The 22,331-nt window shown below is 40.1% G+C and overlaps 1 pseudogene across 1 annotated transcript; it reads right to left on the reverse strand.

Moving 5' to 3' along the window:
- Positions 1 to 21,384: 21,384 nt before the first annotated feature.
- LOC307052385 (calcyclin-binding protein-like) lies at positions 21,385 to 22,076 on the reverse strand (annotated as a pseudogene). Its single transcript has one exon. The product of its transcript is annotated as a calcyclin-binding protein-like (transcript).
- Positions 22,077 to 22,331: the final 255 nt, after the last annotated feature.

The following is a 22,331-nucleotide window of genomic DNA, read 5'->3' on the forward strand; positions in this document are numbered from 1 at the left end:
TTTCCAGTCTTTGTTCTCTTTACTTTTTGGTTCTTGAGGATTCTATCGATAGATCCTCTAACTCAGAGAGGCTTTCCTCAGCCATGTCCAGTCTACTAATAAGCCCATCAAAGACATTCTTCATTTTTGTCATCATGTCTTTTATCTGTAGCATTTCTCTTTTGTTCTTTCCTAGGACTTCCATCTCTCTGTTTACATTGCCCATCTGGTCTTGCATGCTGTCTACTTTCCCCATTAGAGCCCTTTAGGATCTTAAAGGTCGTTTTAAATTCTCAGTCTGATGATCCCAACATCCCTTCCACGTCTGGCTCTGATTCTTGCACTGTGTCTTCAAATTGTGGCAGATTTTTTTGTTTGTCTTTTTGCCTTTTGGTATGTCTTGTAATTTTTTCTTACAGAATATTTTTCTTGTCTGATAGTTGGATATGTTGTACTCTATAAAAGAAATACCTATAAATAGGCCTTTAGTAATGTGCTGGTGAGGTGTGGGGTGAAGGGAAGTGTTCTGTGGTCTATGATTGGGTCCCGGTATTTTAGTGAGCCTATGCCTGTGCCCCTGGACTGTGAACTTCACAAGTGTTTCTCAGTTTTTTTCTCCCCCTTTAGGTGAGACAGGAAGACTAGAGCCAGTAGGAGTTGGGTATTTCCCTTCCTCACATCACTGCAGCTCTGATAATACCTCAGCAGGGTAGGCTCTAGTTAACTAGCTTCCCCTGAAGGCAGGCCTTGTTCAGAGAACAAACTACTATGGCCTATTTCAAAATGGTTCTCCATCCTCTCCCCCTTCCAGAAGTCTGAGGGGATTTATTTAGTATGAGAATCCACTGAGCTCCTGGAGTTAAATCTCACAATGTTGTGAGGATCTCCTTATGACTTGGTCCCCTTGGAGTTTTTATACTTTCAGAGTTTTCTGCTGAGAACGGAGCCTCCAGCAGTTCTTCAATTATGGTTTAAGTTTTCCTTCCCTGGCACTGGTTCCCATAGTGGTCCACTGCCAAGTCTCTGCTCTGGTAAGCCTCAGCTCTTTATATTCACCTGTCTGTCCCTCCAATCTCAGAGCAGCAGTTTGCCCTGTGTCCTCCCCCCTTTTAAGGATCCAAGAAAAGTTGAACAAGTCTGTTCAGCTTGTTACTCATTGTTAGGACACAGTTGCAGCTTCCAAGCTCCTTATGTTGTCAAACTCAGTTCCGGCTGCTCACCACTCAAAAGCCAATACTTCAGAGGCAAACATTGTTAGAAAGGAAAGCTTGCTTTATTCAGCAGGCTGGCAACTGGGGGAGAAGGTGGATTGCTATCCAACAACCAACTCCGAACTGTCAATCAAGGGGCATAGAGCTTTTAAAGGGAAGTTTCAGAGGTGTAGGTGGAAGGAGGGGCTACATGAATAACAGCACAGTCATCTCTGACAATCACCTTGAAATTAGTCATGCGGTGGTCTGATCAGCATCATCTTGATTGTTTTAAGTACAGTTAATCTTCAGTTCCAGGGTCAATTTGTTCCCATTTCCTTGAGGCCAGTTCTTGGAGTTGTGCAAGATGGAGCAACTTATGTCATGCCTACAGTCTGCATTATGTAGGTAACTTCTTCCACCTGGTGGGGGTTTCAGTATCTACAAAACAGCTCAAAGGATGTGGCTCAGAATATGATCTACAGCCCTTGAGGAGGAACTAAATGTCCTTGACTTTGCTTAATGACGAAATTTTTATTATTTTGTCCTGTTCGACTGCTTTTCTCTGTTTCTGCATTTTTTTTTAATATCTCTGATTAAATTTAATCTCTGGCTAAAGTTTTTCTACAGTCAAGAGGCAGGCAGAGGACATGCGGGTGGGTCTGTCCCATGAAGGCTCCATAGGGTCTTGCTTCGTTTCACTTACATGGGGAACTAGAAATTGGAAGACTTAAAAGAGACTTCTTTAGTCACTGCCTGTGACTAAATCATGAAATGATGAGGGAGTTAGGAAAACATACTGTGAGGCTCTGAGAAGAGCTGAGAAGAGGTGACTTTGGGGGAAGCTAGATTTCTCTTTTTTTTTAATTCTGAAATTAGTCTTTTTAAAAGAATTTTTATTATGAAATATTTCAGACTCATCACAAAGGACAAAGACCATGGTAAACAATTGTGTTTCAGCCATCTAAGAAATAAAAGGCAATTTCCACTGCATCTATAACTAAAACATTACCTATTAGGCCATAAGAAGTCATCTTCATTTCTAATCTATTCGTATGATCTAGAGCCCATGTGTGCAAATGTCAGCAATTGAGCCCTTTAAGATTCTCTTTCACTGTATAGCCACCTCTCTTCAGTGGCTCTGAATGACTTTTGTTTGTTTCTAAGTCACATCAGCCCTCTAAAGATGACAACTATCCCTGATAAAGGGATGTCAAGGGAGTACATTACACACTCTGAAGGATGTTTTAGTGATGAGGTACAAAACAGCGTTTTCCCAAAAGCAATATCATTTGGATCAGTATATAAATTCCCAAGGTGGTAACTCTGATGTGATGACAGTCACTTGACTATATAAATTCTTGAAGGTCCAGAGACATCCATCACATAATTTTATAGTCAGGATTTTTTTCAAAGGTCTTCATGGAAGGAGTTTCCATAAATTTTCACTGTAAGATTTGTAACTCTTCTGGGAAGCTCCTTTTTATGTCAACCTTAAACCTCTTCTCCTGCAATTCAGGAGATTACATTCTATTTGACCTTGAGTGGTGTTAACAACAGCTACAGTTTGATCCTCAAAACAACTCTCTGCCTGTGAGCTGGGTATTTTTATAGCCCTTGTTTACAGATTAATAACGTCAGGTTTAGTGGGATGAAGGACTTTACACAAAGTCACATAGTTAGGATGGAGGAGAGCTGGGATTCATATGTACTCAGAATCTGACACCCTTATCCATTCCTCCCCACCACTAGAGAAAAGGTTTTCTTAGATACAGGAGCTAATTTTTCCTAGAGGTGGAAATGGACACAGATTTCCCCAACACATAAAGAGAACACATCTTGGGATAGGTTGCTTTGTTCTGAATACCCCCAGGTCTTGCAAACCCAATAAAAGTGGCCCAGCACAGAGTTGTATGTAGGATATCTGCCACATACCCATAGTGAACTGTTGTCTCCAAATGAGGTTTCCCTAGAGAAGCATTATTAACTCCATTTCCTTGGAAGATGCAGGACCTGTATCCTTTGCATTGGTTGCTAGGTGACTCACTGCCCCGGCCAGCCAGGATTATGGATGCAAGGCAGAAATAAGAAAAGGCCAAAAATAGTCCTCTCCTTAAAATCCCATTTTCTGCATGTCCCTGGGCCCTTGGGAGACACTATCACAATAATTTATGCCACTACCATCCAAGAGAAGGAGAAGCTTCTCTTTTTTAAATCAGGGGACCATAGCCATGAACTTACATACAGTTTCTGGGGTTTCTGCATTAGTATTTAGAACCCACCTAGTAAAATACAAACATACATTAATAAATTGCTGGGAAAATCTCAAGGGGCAAACTATATACAAAGGTGAATAACTGATGGAGCCTTGGTTGTTAAGGATCCCACCCACCCAGCATATTAATCTCACAGTATTAATTTCTATCCCCCACCACACCCTAAATGGTCCCTTGTTTCTTGAGAAAATGTAAAGGCCACCCCACACCAGTTTCAGGTCAAAACTACCTTTGCCAAAAATCACTCAGTGACTTCTCTGGTTTAACAACTTATTTAAATATCTCTTCTTTCTGGGCTGTTGTACCTTGGGAAAGGTTTTTCTAATAGCCTCCCCAGCTCCCAATTATTTTAACTACACTTCCTCTAGACAACAGATGCTCATCTTCCACCTCAGTTCTATTGGAGAAGTTTAAAATATTGGCTCTAATTTTTCACTATCCTGTAGTCTTACATTTAAGATTGGCCACAGCCAACTGATAGGCAGAATGGCCTTTTTGACCCTTGACTTTGGGCTTGGCCACATGACTTTCATCAGCTGTAATATTTCCTATCACTGCCATACCAAATCACAACAAAGATATTGGCTTTAAAAAACTTCCATTTATTATCTCATAGTTTCTGAAGGTCAGAAGTCCAGTGGGCTCAACTGAGTCCTCTGCTTAGGTTCTCACAAGGCCTAACTCAAGGTTATGGCAGGATTGGACTCTTAGATGGAAGTTCTAGGGATGAATTTACCTCCAACTACATCCAAATTGTTAGTCAAATTCAGTTCTTTGTGAATGTATGGCTGAAATCTACAGTTCCTTGTTGGCTGTCAGCTGAGGGCCAGTCTTTGCTCCTATGGGCTGCCTGCATTGCTCCTCATGCTTTCCATGTGATCGTCTCCAGCAATGGTGGGTTGAGCTCCTCTCATGCTTCAAATCTCTCCAACTTCCCTTCTGTTGCATTTCTCTCACTCCACCTGGAGGAAGCTCTCTGCTTTTAAGGACCCATGTGATTAGATTGAGCCCATCCAGATAATCTTGAACAATATCCTTATTTTTAGGTTCATAATCTTAATTACACTGTAAAGTCCCTTTTTCTATGCAACACAACATATTCAGAGGTTTCTGTAAAAAAAACAAAAAAATGCTCCAGCCAAGGACAGAAAATTTGGTCTAGAATTCTGGCTCTACTTTTGACTTACGTGATTTTGGACAAGTCATTTGCTCTCTATATGAATTGAGCTCTTCATATATAAATGAAGAACATAAACCCAAACTCATAGGATTGTAGCAAAAATTAAATGAGGTAGTGAATTCCTTCATTCAACCGTTCTTTAGTATATTCATGAAGCTAATACGTAATGAATTCCTATTATCAGCCAGACATTATGTTAAAGACTGAGAACCCAAAGATTAATTAAGACAAATTTCTTATTTTTAAGAAGTCTAGGGCTTCCCTGGTGGCGCAGTGGTTGAGAGTCCACCTGCCAATGCAGGGGACACGGGTTCGTGCCCCCGGTCCGGGAAGATCCCACATGCCACGGAGCGGCTGGGCCCATGAGCCATGGCCGCTGAGCCTGCGCGTCCAGAGCCTGTGCTCCGCAATGGGAGAGGCCACAACAGTGAGAGGCCCCCGTAACGCAAAAAAAAAAAAAAAAAAAAAAAAGAAGTCTACATTCCAGTGAGAGAAGTATTTTGTAAATGCTAAAGCAGTCTGCATATCCAAGGCATTATTGTTCTATTTCTTCTTCTAATTTTTCTTATCCCTTCCCATTGGGTATGAACTAACTTTGCATATTTCCTGTCTTATTTTCCTCCAAACTGTCAGTCATTTGTGAGCTTATTATAAAAATTAACATCCCTCAAATTCTACCTTCACATTCTTTACCTGAAATAAAAGGTGGTTACACTTACTCATTGGAAAGAAATATTCACTTCAGAGAGACCCAAATTTACTAAGTCCTGTAGGCAGGCACAGGAGCTTTTCAGTTGAAAAGGATTAACCTTTCTTATATCTATTGAAAATCCTCTTATTTTCTTCACTCATAAAATGCACCTCAGGGTATATATGTCTCAGTATCAAATCCCAAGAACAACACAAATGACTTACATGCAATTCCAAATAAAAGATTACAATGGAAAAGGACAGCATTTGTTGCTATAATCCTCCAAAGTCCCATCTAACTATTCATCTTTTCTTCAGGATGGGAGCATTTCTATAAATGCTTATGGTCCTTAACTGTTCTCTTTTCCAGACATAGTCATTATTCAAAGTGTAACCCAATAGAATATTTTTGGAACGTTGCATTACTGTCATTCGCTGAGCTATTTCAGTTGTTGGTCTGCTTCCCTGTTTCTCTCCATCTCCTCTTCCCCTTTTACTATGTCCCTGGACCAGAGCAAATGCTCCTTTTGTTGGGCTGCCCCTAACAGTCAAAAATGATGCTAAGTGTGCATAGCTTGACCTGTTCTGGAACAATTCACCAACAGTCTAAATAACAGAATATTGGCATAGAAACTGGCCTTGGGGATGCATCAACACCCCACAAAGAACTGCCAGCAGGGCTGCTGCACTGTGATAACTTCCCCTTCCCTCCCAAGCCAAAACTGACAAAGTCTCCATGGAGCTGTCTTAACTCAATGTTAAGAAGGGCCTCTGGTCCAGGCCCAAAGTTCATTCAAAAGACAATGGGATGCTCACTCATTAGGTTTTATCACTGCTCTCAAAGATTTTCTTACCTTGAAGATATTTTCACACAGAGCGAATATATTAAATGGTAACAGGCACTCACAACCATCATGCTTTCAAAGGAGACAGCCAACAGGGTAGAATTTGCAGCCACGCCCAGCTAAGGGATAGGTCAGTCACAGCCAATTGCAGTGTGTTTTTGTCGTTCTGGTCATCACTTGTACCAGAATATGATATCAGACATTTGAGCATAAGAGCCAGAGACGCTATGACACATCCAGGGAATGAGGGGGACTGTCTACTAGAGCTCTCCTTGGGGAAGAAGCGAGGTGTGTCAGAGAGGCAAATCCATGGAATCCGTGCTAAGGACCCTGAGTCAAGAAAGAGAGACACCCCTGTGTTGGGGGCTGTAGCTGGTGTATTAAATTAAGCACTTGCAGATGCTGACCTGCTGAGTGGGGAGTCACAAGCCACCCACAGGGGTCGGCAGGGAGCTCCCTCAGCATCTGAGCTCCCACTTTGGGGAAGTGAAAACCCTGGGGCCACTTTGACTGACGGTACAGTTTCAGTACACTCACACAAAAGAAGTCAAGTCACAAGATTTATTACTGATGGATCCTAGGAACAGGGCAATGAGCTGGTGGAAAGGCAGCCCTCTGTCCCAGGTCAGGAGGGAGACGGAGATAGAGAGCAGGGTAGCAAGCACCTACTGCTTATAAGGTGGCTGGGACAGAGGTCTCTAACTTTTCACTAGCTCAAATCTAAGTGGTTATTTTTAAAAGTGTCCCGGGAAAAAAACAACGTGGGAACTTGGGGCGGGGATCCTAAACTCAGGTCCTTATCTAAATGTTCAGCAGGGTTGTCATACTATAAAATGCGCAGGCAGCAACTCGAAAAAGCCATTTCCTCATCACAAACCTATGTGCAAGGTAATGAAAACACAGAACGTCAGAATCTGGAGGGACAGGTAAAACAAACAAAAAAACAAAAAGAACAGAAGACAGTGGAAGCCTGCAAGACGGCAGAGGTTAGGGGACAGACACAGGGGAAGCAGAGATGGAATGAGATGTGAGTGTAAAATAAGGTGCTTTAGGGAAACCCTGTGCTGCTACTGACCCATCCTCCCTGAAGCTTAGTACAGGGTCCTCACTCGGCCAGAAGTAGTGGTCTTGAATTGGCAGGCTGCCAACATAGTCCATGTCTTATTTCTATAACGTAAAGAAGTAGATTCAATAACAGTAAGTCTCCTTCAGCTACTTCCTCCCCCCAGAGCATGATAAAACTGCAGAGGACTGACTTGTCTGTCAATGCCTTACAGCATTATGGTTAAAAGAGACCTCAGAGGCCATCTGGATTATTCTCTTGCCCTTAGGCAGATTTCTCTAAACCATCCAAGTTACTCTTCCTGTTAATATGATAATATGAAGCTATTATTACACAAGTCAAACCAGAGGAGTTAAGGTCCCAACAGATATATGGTCAATGGCTTATGTCTTCTTGAGAGGGTCTTGCCAGGAAACCCCTGGGTCTTGTATATCCAGTTTAATCACATTGACCATATGATAGCCTTTCCACGATGGACAGCATCACGTTTTCTTACCTCTATCCTCCAATGTGTTTTCCAATGCTTGATACACAGTAGGTGTTTCAGAAATATTTGTGACATGGATAAAAGACTCAGATCCAGATCTTTGGCACTCTCACAGCTGATGAAGTCTGTTAAGAACTGTATTAAGACCACAATAGCTATGAAAATCTTCACCATGCAGGTTCCACTGCTGGAAAATGGAATCCAGTGTGACTCATTAGGAGGGAATGTGGTTTGCATTGCAAAAATATTGCATAGTTATAAGTTGTGATGAATAAGCAGGTAGGAAAGAAAGGACCAAAGGCTTCTGATCAAAGCCAACGCATTCTGAAGAATATGAGCATCAGCAAATTGTGTCTATGAAAATGGATTCATAAATAAAAATATTTCATGACCATCTCGATGCTGCTCTAGGGCATATTGGAGACTGGCTTTAGGGACTGAGCTAGGTTTCAGATGCCAAGTGGCCTAATGCTTCAGGTTGGGAGGCAGGGAGCTGTAAGCAGTTGAACTGAGGTTTTTAAAATTTTTAATTTAAAATTTTTTCCAGTTTAACTGAGATATAATTGACATGTAATACTGTATAAGTTTAAGATGTACAAAGTAATGATTTGGTACATGTATATGTTGGGAACTGATCGCCACAATGAGTTTACTTAACCTCCATCACCTCATGTAATTACAACTTTTTTCTAGTGACGAGAACATTTAAGATCTACTCTCTTGGCAATTTTCAAATATACCATAGAATATTGATAACAATAGTCACTATGCTATACATTGTATCCCTAGAACTGAAACTGGAAGTTTGTGTCTTTTGACCCCCTTCATCCATTGGCCCTACCCCACTACCCTTTCCTTTGGCAATCACCAACCTGTTCTTTGTTTCTAGAAGTGCAGTTTTATTTTTAGACTACATATCAGGAAGATCATACAGTACTTACCTTTCTCTGTCTGACATTTCACCTAACACAATGTCCTCAAGATTCATCCATGTTGTCACAAATGGCAGGATTCCCTTCTCTTTTATGGTTGACTTTTTATGGCTGGTGTATATATTTCTTTATATCTGTGTGTGTGTGTGTGTGTGTGTGTGTGTGTGTATGTTACATACATTTTTTTTTTATCCATTTATCTGTTGAAGGTTGTTTCCATGTCTTGACTATTGTGAATTGTTCTATAATGAACGTGCTGGGGAGGGGGGCGGGTACAGGCACAGCTATCTCTTTGAAATAATGATTTTATTTCCTTCCGATGCATACCCAGATGTAGAATTGCTGGATCGTACAGTAGTTCAATTTTTAATTTTTTGAGGAAAAAAATGCTGTTTTCCATAGTAGCTGTACCAATTTTCATTCCCACCAAAAGTATACAAAGGTTTTCTTTTCTCACTAGGACTTCTCTCTTGTCTTTTTGATGGTAGCCATTCTAACAGGTGTGAGGTGATGGCTTATTGCAGTTTGCATTTCCCTGATGATAAATGATGTTGAACACTTTTTCATGCAACTGTTGGCCATTTGTATGTCTTCTTTGGAAAAATGTCTATTCAGGTCCTTTACTCTGTTTTTTTTTTTGTTGTTTTTTTTTTTTTGCTGTACACAGGCCTCTCACTGTTGTGGCCTCTCCCGTTGTGAAGCACAGGCTCCGGACGTGCAGGCTCAGTGGCCATGGCTCATGGGCCCAGCCACTCCGCGGCATGTGGGATCTTCCCAGACTGGGGTACAAACCCGTGTCCCCTGCATTGGCAGGCGGACTCTCAACAACTGTGCCACCAGGGTAGCCTCTACTCATTTTTAATTAGACTATTTGTGGGGTTTTGCTATTGAGTTGTATGTGTTCCTTATATACTTTGGATATTAACCCTTATAAGGTATATGGTTTGCAAATATTTTCTCCCATTCTGTAGGTTGCCATTCCATCTTGTTGATTGTTTCTTTTGCTGTGTAGAAGCTTTTTAATTTGATGTAGTTCCACTTATTTTTGCTTTTGTTCCTTGTGCTTTAGGTGTCATATCCATAAAATCATTGCCAAGGCCAATGTCAAGGAGATTTTTTTCCTGTGTTTTCTTCCAGGAGTTTTATGGTACCAGGTTTTACATTTAAGTCTTTAATCCATTTTGAGTTAATTTGTGAGTGTGTGTGTGTTAAAATATTTTTATTGCAAAGTGATTCAGTTATATTTGTGAGGAGATTTTTGATGTTATGACTGGGGGAACTTTCTCCACAGTCAGGGCATTTCTGGTTGCCACATAGTCCAGGGTGTAGGTGGTCATGTAGTACATTGGCCGGCCTGTATACAAACAACTTTGTGCAAATTAGAAAAAGGTACTCACTCTTGGTGGATGCAGTCCAGTGCTAGGGTTTGTGGTCAGCAAGCAAGCCACAAACTGGTATTCAATCTCCACTTGCCTCTTTGGCCAACCACACTTGCTCAGGGCCCAGCCTGCATGCCTGAATGTGATGGCTGTGATGGTGGGGTTGGTGCTTTCCGAGGTTCATCCTGAGAAACCAAGGAGGTGGAGAGAGAAGAGGGTGCTTTCTGGGCCTCTCATTTCGGTTGCTTCCCTGGATACAAGAGAGGAATTTGGGCTTATTTATTAAATTAGAAGTACTTAAAATGGGTTCCTTAAATTCTTAAGACTCCACAGATGGGTTCTTTTAGGGCTTTTCTAAATCTTCCAAAATTTACATAGGTTTTGTAAACATGCAAATATAGGAATTTTTCTAGAAAAATATTTCATATCTTTCACCCATCCCAAAGGTATCCATAACCTCAAAATGTTAAAATTACTGATCTAAGTATCTATTGTAATTCAAGGATTAAACCAATAAACAAAAAAGAGAAGAAAAAAGAATCTGACAAGAAATTGTTCTTTATTTCACTTTGTCATAGTCCAATGAGCATAACATGAACATATTACACAAACTTGGTGAATAGCTACCCATTCAAGGAAATTTGCTCTTCTTACCTGCTTCACACAGCCTGCAGAATAAATCTTGGCCACTTTAATGAACAAGTTATTAGATCAATAGATCTGAAAATCTTCCAAACAGAGAACAAAACCCTTCAAGTATGCAATCCTTTAGACAAGTTGGCAAATGACCATGTGGGTAGGCAAAAGGAAGTCCAACTCAGTGGCTAAGGGCTCCTGTTTTGGGGGTCAACTTCAATTCCTGCCCCTGCCATTAACTAACTGGGAGTTCGGGGGTGCTTAGGCAACTTATTTAATTTCTCAGATGCAAAATGGCGCTAAGTAAAGGATCTACCCACCTCACAGAATTGTTTTAAGGGAAAAATGCAATAATACATGGGAAATACTTTATATGATACTTAACATGTAATAAGAACTCTATAAATGTGAGCTGTTTAATATTTTTATTAGTATTGGAAAAGTTGACCTATCAGAAGCAGATTGGGGGCTTTAAAGATTTTGGTGGCATTTTCTTTTTTCTTTCTGTTGTTTTCCTCAGGGCTAGTCTCATTCAATGTAATTTCAGAAGCAAATCCCCAAATTTCTAACATAAGATATACATCCCCCTTATTATACTTTTGAGATCTGCTAAAATAAATTTAACTTTTAAATAATTTAACAGCTATTAACAATGGGTCGAAAGAATAAGGATGAGTTGGCAGAATATATCCATTGGGTGAAATGATGCACAAAGATTAAAATTTTATTTCCCTTGCATTTCAGTTTAGGGCCAATCTTGAACTCTTTGGGCTTTGGTGATCCTTTTGATTTTAGAAAGGAGCAGTCAGCTCATCGAGGTCTAAATGTTCAGAGAACATGATGCCTGGCTCAGTCCCGAAACTTCCTTCAGCTTCCAGCTGACTCCTTTGTGTGGACAGAGTCCTTTCAATGTCCAGGATACACTTAAGCCTGTCTTCCCAGTCATCTCCCCAGTGATAGTTAAGGGATTGTGCCTAGGTCCTGCGTACATTTATTTGGAAAGGTTTTAAGATATGATTCAGTTAAACACTGGGGGGTAGTTCAGAATTTACAATAATAATTACCCATCTGGGGCCAGCAGGCAGTAAGGTAATCTCTCCTAATTCTGGCTACACATCATAACCAATGGTTATATAACCATATTTACAAATAAACATTCATGGGCCTGAACAAACACAAGTCTGTGTAGTAAGTCCGGGGGAAGGCAAACTTTTGGAGAAAATCTCCAAAAGGAACAGAAAAAATACATATTGCTTTACTAGGGTAATTTAATATGGTGAAATTTCCATACCTTTTGAAGAATAACAAAATCAACGTGTAGTCACATGTTTCAGTGGCAATATATGGCTGTCAGTAACAAACAACATGAACTTGAGAATACAGGGACATGATCACCTACAGTCTGCTAGGACTCAAGATTGGAATAAGGTGAAGGAAGGGGCTATCTATTCAACAGAAACAGAGACACACAAAGCGAGGAAGAAGAGTATCAGGGTCCCATGGGTCTTCCCAATGCAATTTCTGTTTATTCTTTTCACTTATTTTAGGAAATCATTTCTTCCTACTCCAACTCTTGAGATCCACATGGGAGGTACCTCATTTTGTCTCACTGCACAAAGACATTGGTGTAAAGATGGACACCTACCTCAGGGTGTGGCACCAGGCCATAGTGACTGCTCCAGAGCTTTATCGTCCAATATGGTAGCACTGGGCACCAAGGGCAGTCCAGGCCGTACAATTGGACAATATTAAAAGTCAATGAGAGTCCTTTTCAGGATTTGTTAAGATAGAGTTGGCAAATAGAAGTCCCTTTCCTCAAAGATGGAAAGATGGGAAGCTGTTGAAAGTTAGATCCTGAGACAGAGATTAGCTTGCTGTAGCTTTTTTAGGGAGTATTCTTGGGATCAATAGTGGAAAAAAAAGAAAGAAAGCAGAATCGAGCAGCGCAAAATGTCGAGCTGAAATGTACCCTCAGTGAAGGACTTGGCTGGTCACATGGAGAGCTCTGAAAGGAGGATTGATCTTCAAAGTTATCCTGAGGTAGGGTAAGAGATCAAGCCTTTATACTACTGCACAGACTAGTCATTGGATGTGGGTTGCCCTGAAAGGTGGGCATGAACTTGTGCTTGGTAACTCTTTAGTCAAGGTAATTCCTGAAGATGGCTGACAGTTAAGGGCAATTGGGGGGATAAGCATTTTAGTCCTGGAAGCAGCATATCACAGAATTCACTACAGAATCCCAACACTGCTGAAAGAGGGAGAGGTAAAACCCAAAGAGAGTTCTGATGGCATTTGAACTCATGATTCTATGCATCCTTGCACTTCCTGTGGTTTGTTTACAAAAGCCAATTGGGTTCTTTTTTATATCTAACCTAGTTCAAATTCTACTAAAACAATCATGTCTAAGACAATTAAGAATATATATAACCTGCTTGGAAATCTATAAAACCAAAAAATGGAAGCATGTCAGAAAATGCATGGGGGTGGCTAAAGGGAGAGAGTAATACAATTATTATTGTTGAGCAAACCATAGGTAGCTTGACTAGATGGAGGGAATGGAAGATGTTTCATAGACGCAGGTCACTCAACTGGGGCCAGAGGAGGAATCTTTGTGGGAATTCAATCCCATGACCATCTGCTGGCATATCATTGGGCTGAAAGTAGAATGTCTGATACATTCTTGAGCAACTTTTCTTAAAAAAATCTTTGACTTTTCCAAAGAGATGAGAAGCAAATAGGAGAATTGCTCCTAAGGCCTCAACTCTGATGAACAAAGAGGATTTAATTGCAGAGGAAGAAGTCAGAGGAATCATTGAAGAACATGCCTATACTGCTTTGGAAATTTTTTGAATGTTTGGGAAGAAAAGGCTGTCAAGTGTGGGATCTAGATTTAAGGAAATGGATAAATTCTTGTTATGAGAATTGGATGGGAAAGTGCTTTAGAGGGTTGAGCATCTCCTAAAACTCAAATTCTGAGTATACAGCCCCCAAACAGAAGGAAATGCAGAGCAAACAAGGTTATATTCCCACAAATTAAGAATTGTGCCAATAAAACTAAAACACTTGCTATAGACTGTGTCTATAGAATGTGTCCCCCGCCCAAATTTCTATGTTGAAATCTAATCCTCGATATGATGGTATTTGGAGGTGGAGCCTTTGGGAGATGATTAGGTCATGAAGGCAGAGCCCTCATGAAAGGGATTAATGCCGTTATAAAAGAGACTCCAGGGCTTCCCTGGTGGCGCAGTGGTTGAGAGTCCGCCTGCCGATGCAGGGGACACGGGTTCGTGCCCCGGACCGGGAAGATCCCACATGCCGTGGAGTGGCTGGGCCCATGAGTCATGGCTGCTGAGCCTGCGCGTCCAGAGCCTGTGCTCCGCAACGGGAAAGGCCACAAGAGTGAGAGGCCAGCGTACTGGAAAAAAAAAAAAAAAAAAAAAAAAAAGGAGGCTCCAGAGAGCTCCCTTGCCCCTTCTGCCATGTGAGGACACAGAGAAAGATGGCTTCTATGAACCTGGAAGTGGGTTCTCACCAGACATCAGATCTGCTGGTATCTTGATCTTGGACTTCCCAGCCTCCAGAACTGTGAGAAATAGATTTCTGTCGTTTATAACCCACATCATCTATGATATTTTTGTTATAGCAGCCTAAATGGACTAAGTAACAGAGGCTTTCTTAATCCTCTTTAGAAGAGAATATTCATAGAAAGGATGGATTTATAATTTGAGCATTCTTGGTATAATGGTATTATATTGCTGGGTGGCATAATATAAGTCACAACTCTCAATGGCTATTTTCTTTCCAGTTTACTTGTATTTTAAACATGGAGAACCCTCACTGGTAGGTGAGATTGAAATATAAGATGTATGAGTAAATGAAAATGAAACTTTGGCTGTTCTGCTTTCTTGGCTTAGACAGTTGCCTTCCAGGGACCAGAAGTAATCATAGTTATGATTTATTGGATTCTTACAAAGTTCTAGGCATTGTGCTAAGTGCTTTATATGAATTATCTCATGTAATCCTTACAGAAGTTCTTTTGGAATATGTATTCATTAATATCCTCATTATACATACAATAGTGGTCAGATTTGAAAAGGACAGATGACCTATTCCAAGGGGCAAAAATTAAACTTAAGACAAAGCCAGTGTTCCAGACTGCTATACAGAAAGAGCTTACAAATGAAAATGCTAAATTGTTTTCTGCGATCTTTGCTATCTTTGAGGTACTGTGAGGAAAAGGAATGGTGCTCCTTAGGGTGAGGGCAGAGCTCAAGGTTGGCAGAAGGAGGGTGTCTAGCAAGGGTTGAAACATAACCAACTCTCTGCTAATGGGAAGGCCATCATTCCCGCAGTGGGACTGTGAGAGCCCAGAGGAAGGGGTTCCTCTTTTCTACCTGGTCTACCACAGGGTGTCCATTTTGCAGTTCTTTCGTCTGGAAGACGAAATAATTTTTTTTTTTTTTGAAAATAAGTGTGGTTCTTAAATTGTTCAAAGGAAACATTTTTAAAAATATAAGGTTTCATACATTGACATAAAACAATTAGTCAGAGGTAATAAACTATAAATACAATAGTTCAAATGTTTCTATTTTAGCATTAGTTTTCTAAACAAGTTAAATTCAAAATATTTAAAATCTGTTACACTCATGTTTCAAAGAAATTGTGGAAATGGAAGCTTTCATGGAAATCGAAAACAATGATACCACCTTGTGATCTTTACGTAGAATACCCTGGACATTGTTCACTTTAGATTTATAACATGTTTTGGTTAATACATTAGATTCAACCCATTAATATGCCTTCATATTTGGGAGAAATTAGATTGTGATATATAACCTTGCAGTCCACCCAAGTCCTCCTTACTTCCAGGTCTTGCTTGATTCTCTGCAGGGGGTTCTGTCAGACTCATACTTAAAATGATGAAAACTATAAATAACTTCTTTCGGACTGAACATTTCCTTTGTTTTTTAAAGTAATGGAAACATTCTAATTTACAGAGAAGTTGCCTTGTGCTCTAGAGGTCCAAGATTAAAAGTGAAATAAACCAATGAAGAATGTGAGAAGATTAAAAAGAGAGAAAATGTTAATGTAATTTGCAACAAGATGAGTAAGGTAGATTTCGACAACCAGCAGCTAGTGGGATTGATTTTCTTCCTGGGCAAGATTCCTGGAAAGGCTTATTAACGGGATAATTTATCTTCTATTGCCCTGCTTGTCTAAAGAATTTTTTGAGACGTCGAGAGCAGGAATTACATTAACATATATACCCACCCCTGCAGAGGGAGATTTATGTGGGCTTAGCATGTATGTTTAAAATATGTACCTGTGTATCTTTGTATTTATTTATTGTAAGGTAATAGGTGCTCAATAAATATTTTTTGAAGAATGAGTAAATGTTTAACATGAGAATATAAGGTCAAAAATGAGTCCACATGTTGATATAACTGCTTTCAAAATTAATTTGGCTGTAGGATCTATTAATTGACACAATGACAACAATGATCTCATTCATTTTTCTGGTCTCAGATTCAATGTCCCTTCTTTAGAGAAAACGTTCTTGACTTCAAAATTTAATCTAATCTTGTTATTCTTGTTTAAAGCACCTAAAGTCTTTGTCTTCATTTCACTTATATCAAGTAGTAATTTATGTCTATTGGTGTGTATTCATCTAAAGCTGTCTCACTGCCACAGAGGCTGTATCTTGTGGTTCATTGTTGTACCTCCTACACTCAGCATAGTGTCCAGTACCCAGCAGCTTCCCAGTAAAATTTTGTTGAATTAAAAATATGAATGGTCATTTTCACAATGTTGATTCCTCCAATTCAAGAACATGGTATACCTCTCCATCTATTTGTATCATCTTTAGTCTCTTTCATCAGTGTCTTATTGTTTTCTGTATACAGGTCTTTTGTCTCCTTAGGTAGGTTTATTCCTAAATATTTTACTCTTTTTGCTGCAATGGTAAATGGGAGTGTTTTCTTAATTTCACTTTCAGATTTTTCATCATTAATGTATAGGAATGCAAGAGATTTCTGTGCATTAACTTTGTATCCTGCTACTTTACCAAATTCATTGATTAGCTCTAGTAGTTTTACAGTAGCATCTTTAGGATTCTCTATGAATAGCATCATGTGATCTGCAAACAGTGACAGCTTTACTTCCTCTTTTCCGATTTGGATTCCTTTTATTTCTTTTTCTTCCCTAATTGCTGTGGCTAAAACTTCCAAAACTATGTTGAACAATAGTGGTGAGACTGGGGAACCTTGTCTTGTTCCTGATCTTAGTGGAAATGGTTTCAGTTTTTCACCATTGAGGATGATGTTGGCTGTGGGTTTGTCATATATGGCCTTTATTATGTTGAGGAAAGTTCTCTCCATGCCTACTTTCTGGAGGGTTTTTATCATAAATGGGTGTTGAATTTTGTCAAAAGTGGTTTTTCTCCTTCAATTTGTTTATATGGTGTATCACATTGATTGATTTACATATATTGAAGAATCCTTGCATTCCTGGGATAAACCCCACTTGATCATGGTGTATGATCCTTTTAATGTGCTGTTGGATTCTGTTTGCTAGTATTTTGTTGAGGATTTTTGCATCTATGTTCATCAGTGATATTGGCCTGTAGTTTTCTTTCTTTGTGACATTTTGTCTGGTTTTGGTATCAGGGTGATGGTGGCCTCGAAGAATGAGTTTGGGAGAATCAACATTGTGAAATTGACTATACTACCAAAAGCATGCTACAGATTCAATGCAATCCCTATCAAACTACCACTGGCATTTTTCACAGAACTAGAACAAAAAATTTCACAATTTGTATGGAAACACAAAACACCCGAATAGCCAAAGCAATCTTGAGAAAGAAAAACGGAGCTGGAAGAATCAGGCTTCTTGACTTCAGTCTGTACTACAAAGCTACAGTAATCAAGACAGTATGGTACGGCACAAAAACAGAAATATTGATCAGTGGAACAGGATAGAAAGCCCAGAGATAAACCCACGCACATATGGTCACCTTATCTTTGATAAAGGAGGCAAGAATATACAATGGAGAAAAGACAGCCTCTTCAATAAGTGCTTCTGGGAAAACTGGAAAGCTACATGTAAAAGAATGAAATTAGAACACTCCCTAACACCATACACAAAAATAAACTCAAAACGGATTAAAGACCTAAATGTAAAGCCAGACACTATCAAACTCATAGAGGAAAACATAGGCAGAACACTCTATGACATATATCATAGCAAGATCCTTTTTGACCCACCTCCTAGAGAAATGGAAATAAAAACAAAAATAAACAAATGGGACCTAATGAAACTTAAAAGCTTTTTGCACAGCAAAGGAAACCATAAACAAGATAAAAAGACAACCCTCAGAATGGGAGAAAATAGTTGCAAATGAAGCAACTGACAAAGGATTAATCTCCAAAATTTATAAACAGCTCATGAAGCTCAATATCAAGAAAACAAACAACCCAATCCAAAAATGGGCAGAAGAACTAAGTAGACTTTTCTCCAAAGAAGATATACAGATGGCCAACAAATACATGAAAGGATGCTCAACATCACTAATCATTAGAGAACTGCAGACCAAAACTACAATGAGATATCATCTCACACCGGTCATCAAAAAATCTACAAACAATAAAGGCTGGAGAGGGTGTGGAGAAAAGGGAACCCTCCTGCACTGTTGGTGGGAATGTAAATTGATACAGCCACTATGGAGAACAGTATGGAGGTTCCTTAAAAAAAGAAGAATAGAACTACCATATGACCCAGCAATCTCACTACTGAGCATATACCCTGAGAAAACCATAATTCAAAAAGAATCATGTACCACAATATTCACTGCAGCTCTATTTACAATAGCCAGGACATGGAAGCAACCTAAGTGTCCATCAACAGGTGAATGGATAAAGAAGATGTGCTACATATACAGAATGGAATATTACTCAGCCATAAAAAGAAATGAAATTGAGTTATTTGTAGTGAGGTGGATGGACCTAGAGTCTGTCATACAGAGTGAAGTAAGTCAGAAAGAGAAAAACAAATACCGTATGCTAACACATATATATGGAATCTAAGAAAACAAACAAACAAACAAAAAAACGGTCATGAAGAACCTAGGGTTAAGACGGGAATAAAGACACAGACCTAGTACAGAATGGACTTGAGGATATGGGAAGGGGGAAGGGTAAGCTGTGACAAAGTGAGAGAATGGCATGGACATATACACACTACCAAATGTAAAATAGATAGCTAGTGGGAAGCAGCTGCATAGCACAGGGAGATCAGCTCGGTGCTTTGTGACCACCTAGAGGGGTGGGATAGGGAGGGGGGGGAGGGAGAGAGACACAAGAGGGAGGAGATATGGGGACATATGAATATGTATAACTGATTCACTTTGTTATAAACAGAAACTAACACACCATTGTAAAGCAAACTGGCTGCACCATGGCAATCTTCAGTACCAATAAATCGTATCCCATAAAACTGTACAATTTCTTACTGATGGCACTTGAAGAAGAAAGTTATTAAATCATTACTCATTTAATATAAATTTTTAGGATGCACTAATACTTCTCACTATATTCTTTGCCTAGTACAGTCATAGTGTAGAAATCTTGATATTGTGTAGAAAACCTGGGCAAGATCTTAGTGACTTCCAGGGTTTAATACTTAGTCTGTTGTTGCTAATGACCAAATAGATGGACAGGTAACTTTCAAGGATGCCTGTTTTTCCTTGAACTGCAACATCCAGGGCCAGATGCCAAAATGGAAAAATGTTCTGGAGTCAGGGAATGCAGGAACAACACCCTTGCTTGGACATCTCATTGAATGGGACTCTCTCATTTATCTCTACATTCCCATGCTGTACACTGTAGGTGCTCACTGGTTGATGAGATGAATTTAATGCTGAGTCATTAGAGAGGGAAGGAGAGAGACAAACCCATGTAGATGAAGAGAGATGACTCATGTTTTTAGGCTCATGGGCTTATCCTTGCTTTTCTTGCAGGTAGTATGGCTAGAGTATGGTTCCCTGGAATAGGATAGGTAGGTTCTACAGGTGGTACAAAGATTCCTCTCTGTGGGGCAGGGGTTGGTCTCTCAAAGCACTTGAGGTTATGACAGTCCTGAAGCATGAGGCTTCAATGTTTTATTCATAGTCAACAATGAGGAGTCCTCAGAGGACAGAAAAGTCTGGCCCAAGGCTATATTTTTATAAAAATCTGCTCTATCATAAACTCTAGGGGTACATGTGCTTCTCTGTGGACAAAAGGAAAATCTCTCAGAAGCTGACCTTTAGTATTTAGTTCTTCAAAACCCCACTTAGTAAACTGAACGGTGACTGCTGAACAGCACGTGTTGAGTGGAGAATCCAAGAAAACTGAAATCTTTCTCAGCACTGTATTCATACCATGAGGACTTTTACAACTATAATGTCAACTACAGTGGTTTGAACACAAGGGGATAGAGTTTTATTTACTTAATCAGCCACAAGGATAGGTTGAACCCAAAGTATGGATCCCATTTAGGGAGCAGTTCCTAAAACTCTACTGTTACAGATTCATTTCTTTGCCTTGAGTATTGTCCTCTCCCTCTAGTTCCCTTTCTCAAATAGCCCAGATGCAGATTAATGTACTAAGCCATTAACACCTTAGGGTGAAAGAGTCTGACAAATCCATGGGGAATAACAAAAGGTGGGGAAATAAGAAGCTTAAAGTAGTGGTAGGGAATATGAAAAGATTTAAATCAAACATCAATATTTGCCTGGGGAGCCCATCTGTAAGCATAAATTTCACAAATTCTCTAGTTCTCAGGCAGAATTTCTCCACCTTGTCATTAGGGCGGGAAACGTTTTGTTATGGGGGGTGGGTATCCTGTGCATTGCAGAATGTTTAGCAGTATCCCTGCCCTCTAACCACTAGATGCCAGTTGCAACCCCAGTTATGACAACAAAAAATGTCTCCAGTCATTGCCAAAAAAGTCCCCTGGGGGGCAAAATCACCCCCAGTTGAAAATCACTGGTCTAGTGTGAATAAATTATAATCTTGGTGATGTTAAGGGTACAATCAATGCAACTGATTTCTCCCATAGATGGAGCTCTTGCTCAACAAAGTGCTTCATTAAAAGGGCAACAGGGAGGGAATCAAACCGGAAGGAAAAACACAGATCACAGGGTGCTTAATCAACTGCAAATTGTCCTTGCCTTTACCCCTCTTCTGAATCAGCAGGAAATGGACCGCGTTGGAAAGTTCTGGTTCCTAATGGCTGACCTGACCCTCTAGGGCTGGCCAGAAGGGCTGATTTTTTTTTTAAATGCAAAAATTCACGTTTTATTTTTATTCTTACATTGGTGGGAGCTGATGTCAGGAACTGAAAGGCAAGCAATAACTTTTATTTCTACCTCTTAGCTGAACAATAATACACACAATGTGGCATTTTCATTAGGCTTCTTTACATTGCTTCTTCACATTTCACCCTAGAATACAACATTACCCTTTTCTTGAATAAAATGACCCAGTTACCAAGGAAACCATCTTTGGAGGGAGTGTTTAATAAGCATATTTTATTTAAATGAATCGTCCAGTAGGAAATGGAGAATTCATTGCTTTTACTTAGACTGTGTAAGTAGTTATATGTCAAATTTATGTGTGCAGCTCACCAACATTTCCTTATTGGAAACATCAATATTTCCACATCACAGTTCCCAAAAAGACTTTAAAGTCTCAGAATTCTGTATCTCCTTTGGCTTGCTTCTCTCTTGATTCCACCCAGGCTTTATTAATGGTTCGCTTAATGTCATCACCTCCATCTTCATAAATTTTCTTTAGAACTTTCATTAATCCCTCACTAGGATCTACTTCAGTGTCGTAGGAGGGCTTTTCTTTCTCTTTGCATTCTTTTTCAACCTGAGTCAGGTAGACCCACCGTGTGTTTTCCGCTTTCTTCCTGCCTAAGATAAGAACTGTATCTGTCTTGATCTTTTTTTAACTGCCTTCCACAGAGATGGGTTACAAGAGATTGTTCGTAATCATGGAGTAACTCTTCCCATTTAGATTCTTTACCAAAAGATCAAATGACCTCTCTGTGAAATGCACCTGCACATTCTCAGTGGGGACTTGATGAACTCCAGTTAAGGTCACGTAGATTTTCACAAACTTATCTGACTGATCCCATCCATAATTGCTGATTTTCACTGTATATCTGTGATAATAGAAGCAACCACAGCGGCAGGCTTTTCACTTTCCAGAAGCTCTGCTTTCCTCTGTGATTTCTGCTGCATCTTGTTCTTGATTTCTGTCTCAGTCTTGGATTTTTCAGCTGTCAGGGCATCACGTACTCTTTTTCTAGTGGCTTTTTCCAGCAGCACCTTCACCTCTTCTAGATCTTTCTGTAGCTCCTCCACAGCTGAAGCCATGGTCGGGCTGCATCAGGCAAGGCCCGAGCTGCAGCGGCGCAGGGGCGAGAACAGGAAACGCTGCACGGACCACGCTCACCCCGAGTGCAGACCACACTGGCACCAGTCAGAGTGGCCGCGGTCTTCGGGCACCAGAAAGGCTGATTTTGAAGATGGAAGTTGCTAGCTGTCCAGGTCTCATGCAGAGAGTCTCCTAGACCAGGCTGGGAGAACACCAAGGTCTGCAGAGCATCACCCAAAGCAAGCAGCAGGCCA

Source organism: Hyperoodon ampullatus (assembly GCF_949752795.1).
Source record: "Hyperoodon ampullatus genome assembly, chromosome: 4".
NCBI classification, from domain to species: domain Eukaryota; kingdom Metazoa; phylum Chordata; class Mammalia; order Artiodactyla; family Ziphiidae; genus Hyperoodon; species Hyperoodon ampullatus.